The sequence below is a fragment of the Amblyraja radiata genome, chromosome 38 (genome assembly GCF_010909765.2).
Source record: "Amblyraja radiata isolate CabotCenter1 chromosome 38, sAmbRad1.1.pri, whole genome shotgun sequence".
Classification (NCBI taxonomy): Eukaryota; Metazoa; Chordata; class Chondrichthyes; order Rajiformes; family Rajidae; genus Amblyraja; species Amblyraja radiata.
In genome coordinates this window covers 18,017,506-18,023,505 of record NC_045993.1, presented here as the reverse complement: position 1 = coordinate 18,023,505, position 6,000 = coordinate 18,017,506, and positions in this window count along the sequence as shown.

Here is a 6,000-nt window from a genome sequence, read left to right as displayed (position 1 = left end):
GTGATATAACCCAGAACAATATGACTTTAGGCCATAGAATGCACCCAACATTTCCAGGTAGTTTATGCCCAGTGTTTGTAATAATGATGCCTCCTGTGCAGTCCATCTGCCTCCACAGCTGGAGGTGGAATTGGTGGCACCCCAACCAAGTGCACTGGCATCAGTTTGTAGCACCATAGAAGGGTTGCTGATAATGATTGGATTGAAACAAAGCCGAATGTTATCTTTCCACCATTTTAGTTCCATTATAGCTTTGATTGGTAGCTTCATTGGTCTGTCAAAATGACCAGCATTAATTTTGAGTGCTCGTATTTTTGCTCTCTGTAAATTTTGGTAATGTAAAGGTCCGAATTGTGTGGCTGGAAAAGCAGCCACCATTTTGCCAATTACTTTTGCTACCAATCTGATGGACGGTTTACTAATGTCAATGAGGTTATTGCAAGCCTCTATTAAGTCTATAGCCTTTCCCTTTGGCAAACTCACCGACATGTGAACTGAGTCAATGGTGAATCCCAAATAGTCCATAGTAGTGGAAGGCGTTAATTTAGATTTAACTGGATGGATAATAAACCCCAGTTTTTCAAATAACTGTTTTGTGGCTGTTACGGGTTGTTTGGCCAATTCCAAAGTTTTGCCCACAATAAGTATGTCATCTAGATATGCCATGACCATGTGTTTTCGTTTCCGTAGAAACGCTAGGGCTGGTTTCAAAATTTTTGTGAACAGCCTGGGGGCTGATGTTAACCCATTTGGCAGCGCACTATACTGCCAGCGCTGTCCCATCCAGTTGAATTTTAAGTAACATCTGTGGTCACCTCGTATAGGCACTGAGTAGTAAGCATCTTTTAAATCGATGCTAGCCATGAAGTAACCTTTGGAAATCAATTGTTTTGCAGTAACAAAGGTTTCCATTTTTAAATGAATATATTGTACAAATGTATTCAATTTGGTCAAATCTATGATGATGCGACAACCACCATCTTTTTTGTTTTTGGTAAAGATATTGGACACGAATTCTAGCAATTCGTGTTGGGATTTTTCAATTAACCCTTTTGCGTAAAGCCGTTCCAGTTCAGCATGCGCTTCTGATTTTTCTTTACCTGAAAGTACGAACATTCGGTTCGGTACATGCTGAACTGGAGGGCTGTATTTGTGTATAAATTCTATGGTATATCCCTGGATACTGCTTAAAATATAAGTGTCGGTAGTTAACATATTCCATGCATCCAGAAAGAAGTGTAATCTCCTCCCAACCTCCATGCTCCCTGCAATTTGTAGGGAACCAGACCCACCTACCTCCATAGTTACCAGTGGCAGGTTTACTTCTTTTTGTAAATCCTTCGTTGATATTGAGGCGCCGGTGTCTGGGTTTGTGGTTGGTGTAGAGGGTTGTGCATGTGCCTTTAACATAATGACTTCATCACTACTAAACCACTCCCCATATCACTAGTATAATTGTAACCTCCCCACCTCTCTCTCTTCTCTCTAGCTTCGGTGACAGACCACGAACAGCTATGAGAAGCAGTCTGTGTGTGTAGTATTAATAAAGAAGTAGTAAAGTTACGGCGTGTGACCAGAACTCTTTACAGTTGGGTTGGTGTTGGAGGTTTGCATATTTTTCAAAAAGGCCGGCCTGGGCCATGGCCTAAAAAAGAATCATGTTCGGTGTACCGGACTTTTGAGCTTTCACCAGTTTGTCTTGTTCTACTGGTGGGTGCGTAAGGGTGCTGTTTATGGCCGTAGTAGGTTTTTGATGAAGTCGCTTTTATGAGCCCCAGGGTTTTTGCCTCCTCATCGAGCTCCTTGACTTGCTTCGATAGGTTACCTCCAAATAGTAAAATTGGTGGTTTTACGTTTCCAGGTTTGCACAGACCTGCGAATTTTGGATTTAGAGCAGGTCGGATGGCACTCTTCCTGATGCTGTTTATTTCATATTGTGTGTTGCAAAGCAGTGTCAGTGCATCCTGTTGGTCCTGCGACATGTCCTTCTCATCTACTGTGCGGGCGAAAGCTGTTATTCCCGCTGTTAGGAGCTTTATTACCTTTTGGAGTTTGACATCCATGCCTCTAACTCCTGCTCCGATATGTTTCAATATGCAATTATTTACAACAGGAACATTCAGGGATATACAGTTACCCGGTGCCAAGTGTCTTGCCGTGGTGTCCAATACAGCCTGTTCCTGTAGCTGGTTAAAGGACATATAATAGTAACATTAAACGAGAACTTACCAGTTTGAAGTTTGATCTGTATTTTATGAGGAGTTACGATGAGGGATTACGTGAAGAACCCGCTCAGCGCGCATGCGCGACATACTTCCAAGCAGCGGTGTGGAATCACAGATAGACACAGTTATTGAAGTAAACATAGTAAAGAAAAGGAGACATCAGTTATCAGTTTGACCTATATTATGAGGGTGGGAGTGGAGGGCACGTAATCCCTCATCGTAACACCTCATAAAATACAGATCAAACTTCAAACTGGTAAGTTCTCGTTTAATCTTACTATTTTACTTCGGAGTCACGTGAGTGACTACGTGAAGACTTCAAAGCTCTGTGATTTCAAACCGTGTAACAGTTTTATTTCACTCACTGCCGAAGTTCTTGAGAGAGGAAGTGTGTTATCGTAACCAACCAATGAATCTGTTTTTCGAGAAACAAAATTGGTATTTAGTAACAATAACAAATTAAATTGCTCCCCCGGGCTTAAATTAAATATTTGCAGTTTGTAAAAAATTTCTGCAAACAAGTCAGGCTTCGTCAACGGCTTATTGTAAAAAATTTTGAATGTCATTTCCCTCGACCATTCTGCTGTCGTCAGAATATGGTCAACCGTACGTCCATTCTTTCGGCCGTTGATGTAGACGCTGCCCTGGTGGAATGAGATTTGAAAAAAGTTAGTCTATTCCGGCAGCCTTTAGTACCTGCTTGAGCCATCTTGCAATGGTTTGGCTCGTTACCCGGCCATGAGGTTTTTTGTGGCTGACCCATAAGGCTTTTTCACTCCCTCTGATGTTATAGGTTATGTCTATATAATATAGTAGATAGGTCATGACACACAACCGCGGCTCTGGCGGGTAAGCCCGGAACACCACAACTGGATTGGCTATACCTGGCCTGCTCTGTTCTACCAGACCCTGGATGATGAACGAGATCTTGTCTGGGGTGGTCCCCATGTTGTCCAGTCGCAATCGATGTAGTGACTGGACCCTCTGAGTGGATACAAGTGCCAACAACATGAGCGTTTTCAGGGTAGTTTGTTTGAGGCTGAGGGATCTGGCTGGTGGCCATCCCCTGAGGTACGTCAGGACCACACTGACATCCCATAAATGGGTATACCTTGGTCTAGGGGTTTGATGTTATAGATGCCCTTCATTAATTTGACCATCAGTGGATGGGATCCCATCGGCTGTTGTCCTGGTGCTGGTTTCAAATAAGCAGACAGGCACTCCTTGCTGTGTTGATGGCACTGTAGCTGATTCCTCTTTGTGGTGGAGGTAGGCCAGGAACTCCAGTGCGTTGGTGACTGTTGCTGTTGTGTACGTGGTCCTTGTTTCGTGGCAGTACTTCTCGCATTTCTTGATGCTGGTTAAGTACTGCTTCTTAGTGGATTACTGGGAACCATGGCTGTGTAGGCCAGCCGGGTACTATCAAACCCTGATGCAGAGTCCATCTGTATTTTTCGTAGTACCTGACTGATGAGGCAGAAGGGAGGGAAAACATAGGAGAAGGAATTTCCCCAATCCAGCGTGAAGGCATCTACTACCGCTGCTGCCTCTGGGTCTGGTTCCCAAGCGACATGCATAGGTATCTGGTGATTTAGCCTTGATGCAAATAATCGATATCTGGCGTGCCATATAGCTTGATAATTTTTGCAAATACTTTGGATTTTACATCCATTCGATGTTGTCATTGAATTTGCGTGACCTGGTGTCTGCCACTGTATTTAGCTTACCTGATAGGTAAGTTGCTGACAGCCAAATATGTCTTTTTGACACACCATTGCCAAATTGTGTTGACCAATTTGTCGCATGATAACGATTTTATGCCTCCCATATGGTTAATGTAGGCCACCACCGTAGTATTATCCATTTGTAACCGTACATGCAGTGATGCATATTTGATGTATATGCTTTTAATCCATAAAAGGCACCCAACATCGCTAAATAATTAATGCCCCGTGTAAGTAGTAATGATGACTTTAGATTAGTCCATCTACCACCTGTTAGATAATGATAGGGCTGAAACTATGCCAACTGATTTGATATAGTTTCAGTGGGTAATTTCATGACCCGATCATAATGACCTGCATGATATTTTAATGCCTGTACCTTTGCTCTTTGTAGATTTTATAATGCAATGGTCCGAATTGTGTAGCCAGGAATGCTGCTACCATTTTCCCAATTACTCTTGCTACTTGTCGAATAGTTGGTTGCTCGTTGACCATTAAATTGTGGCATGATTGTGCCAACAAAGTTACAGTCATATGGACTGAATTAATTGTGAAGTCTAAGTAGTCCATGATAGTGGATGGCTTCAACTTTGATTTATCTGGATGTAAAACAAACCCCAGGGTTTCGAAAACGGTTTTGTAGCTGAAAAACAGCTGACATAGCCAATTCCATGGTCTTCTTATTAGTTTTGCCAGGGCTGGTTTTAGTATCTTGATGAATAACCTTGAGCTGACGTCACCCCATGTCACTGCTACACGGGTGGTTTTAAACTGAATAAGGGGGGTGGGGTGTCGAATGGGATAGTGGAGGATGGAGTTAAAGGGAAATGGTTTCTTAAATGTGTGAGCGTAGAGACAGAGGGGTGTAAAATGAGGATAGAAGCAATAGGTAGCAAGGTGAAAAGTAAAAGTGGCAGGCAGACAAAACCAGGGCAAAAATCAAAAAGGGCCACTTTTCAACATAATTGTATAAGGGGTAAGAGTGTTGTAAAAACAAGCCTGAAGGCTTTGTGGCTCAATGCAAGGAGCATTCGTAATAAGGTGGATGAGTTGAATGTGCAGATAGCTATTAATGACTATGATATAGTTGGGATCACGGAGACATGGCTCCAGGGTGACCAAGGCTGGGAGCTGAACATCCAGGGATATTCAATATTCAGGAGGGATAGAGAGAAAGGAAAAGGAGGTGGGGTAGCGTTGCTGATTAGAGAGGAGATTAACGCAATGGAAAGGAAGGACATTAGGTTGGAGGATGTGGAATCGGTATGGGTAGAGCTGCGAAACACTAAGGGGCAGACAACGCTGGTGGGTGTTGTGTACAGGCCACCTAACAGTAGTAGTGAAGTTGGAGATGGTATCAAACAGGAAATTAGAAATGCGTGCGACAAAGGCAAAACAGTTATAATGGGTGACTTCAATCTACATATAGATTGGGTGAATCAAATTGGCAGGGGTGCTGAGGAAGAGGATTTCTTGGAATGTATGCGGGATAGTTATCTAAATCAACATGTAGAGGAACCAACGAGAGAGCAGGCTATTTTAGACTGGGTATTGAGCAATGAGGAAGGGTTAGTTAGCAGTCTTGTTGTACGTGCCCCCTTGGGCAAGAGTGACCATAATATGGTTGAGTTCTTCATTAGGATGGAGAGTGACATTGTTAATTCAGAAACAATGGTTCTGAACTTAAAGAAAGGTAACTTTGAGGGTATGAGACGTGAATTGGCCAAGATTGACTGGCAATTAATTCTAAAAGGGTTGACGGTGGATATGCAATGGAAGACATTTAAAGACTGCATGGATGAACTACAAAAATTGTTCATCCCAGTTTGGCAAAAGAATAAATCAGGGAAGGTAGCACATCCGTGGATAACAAGGGAAATCAGGGATAGCATCAAAGCGAAGGATGATGCGTACAAATTAGCCAGAAAAAGCAGCATACCGGAGGACTGGGAGAAATTCAGAGACCAGCAGAGGAGGACAAAGGGCTTAATTAGGAAAGGAAAAATAGATTATGAAAGAAAACTGGCAGGGAACATAAAAACTGACTGCAA